This window comes from Phocoena sinus, chromosome 2, assembly GCF_008692025.1.
Source record: "Phocoena sinus isolate mPhoSin1 chromosome 2, mPhoSin1.pri, whole genome shotgun sequence".
Lineage (NCBI taxonomy): Eukaryota > Metazoa > Chordata > Mammalia > Artiodactyla > Phocoenidae > Phocoena > Phocoena sinus.
The window spans coordinates 129605435-129606837 of record NC_045764.1 but is presented as its reverse complement, the minus strand read 5'-3'; the positions used below and the strand labels follow the sequence as shown (position 1 = coordinate 129606837).

Below are 1403 nucleotides of genomic sequence, written 5' to 3'. Positions count from 1 at the left end.
GGTCCAGGCATGCATATATAAAGGGCATGAAATGCAAGGTTACCAAAGTGATATAGGCAGCACAGGTAAGATGGATTTCCTCCTGTGCCCTTCCTATAAAAAGTTAAGCAGATACCAATGAGCTTGGGATTTGCATTTCCTGATGGAGTCCAAATCAACACAAGTTGATACCTTCCCATCCCCAAAGGCCTGTAGGTTATTTTACTGTAGAGCCTTGGTTGGGGAGGAGGGGACAGATCCAACTGAGAGAATTTTCAATTCATTATATTTTCCCCATGAGTCAGAAATGAGCAACCTTTTATTGCTTGAGGATCAATGTAGGAAAAATAAAATTCCCAACAGGCTTAAGTGATATGCAGCAGGTTACACAGGAAGCTAGAGGTGAAGTCAGGCTGATTTTCAGCACCATACATATTCTACCCGTGTCACCTCAGTAATTTCTGAGGAGACTTATGATGGTGGCAGCATTGACAAAATTAATTCGAAGCGGAGAAACAAGACATCCTCAGCCTAAGCATCTGTCTGAATCATTCGGCGCCATCATATAGATAGATGGTTCCTAGAAAAAAAATATGGAATATGTCATGATTTTGTGTGTCATCCCTGGGCAGGGGCCATGCTAATCTCTGCATCGTTCCAATCTTAGCACCCGCTCTGCCAAAGTGAGTACAAGAGGACCTCTTATTGTCGACCGTGACATGAGCTCTCTACCTTTTTCAGAGAAGGGGCAATTCCAGATTCAGTGTTTCCCTTCTGAAATAGATGATGGCAAAGAAATAAAATCAATAAAATGGAAAAGCTAAACTATAGGGAGAGAGAAATAACAGAAACATAAAATTGTTCAACAATGTGATCAGCTAAGAAAGATCAGAGTAAGACTGTGTCTAAACAAAGGTGGTTAAAGCGGAGGCTAGAGCTGGGTTTCTTCACAACAGGCACTTCTTACAGGCTGAGCGTCCTCTCTGGCTTGATGATGATGCAGAAGACAGACTTGCGGTGAGCTGCAGGAGCCCGTTGTGCGTCTCTCTTCCTGGCTCTGCATTTAGTGAAATCAGCTGTGGTGGGAGCATTTACACCACAAAATGAGCAAATGCTATAGATCAGGGCTCTTTTCCTCGGAGAACTTGTTGTTAAAGGTTTACCAGCGCATCACTGTGACAAACCACAGTAACCTTCCAGAGGAAAATCCAGAGAATATGAAGCAGTCCTGGCTGAAGTTCAAAAGTATACAAACCCTTCCCCAGCCACTTTGTCTCACTACCCCCTGCCCACTGCAGTCCCTGAAAACCCACCTCCCCAAACACTTTCTTGTTATGCCAAGCAGGAAGCTTCCCCGGGGCTCTTAGAGCAGGCCTGAAGACAGGGTACATTCTCAAGGAGAGGCAAAAGAATGAATGAAAATA

The 1403-nt window shown here is 44.0% G+C and overlaps 1 non-coding gene across 1 annotated transcript; it reads right to left on the bottom strand.

Moving 5' to 3' along the window:
* Window positions 1-566: 566 nt before the first annotated feature.
* Window positions 567-670, bottom strand: LOC116750066. Its single transcript, XR_004348807.1, has one exon. It is a non-coding gene; the product is annotated as a U6 spliceosomal RNA (small nuclear RNA).
* Window positions 671-1403: the final 733 nt, after the last annotated feature.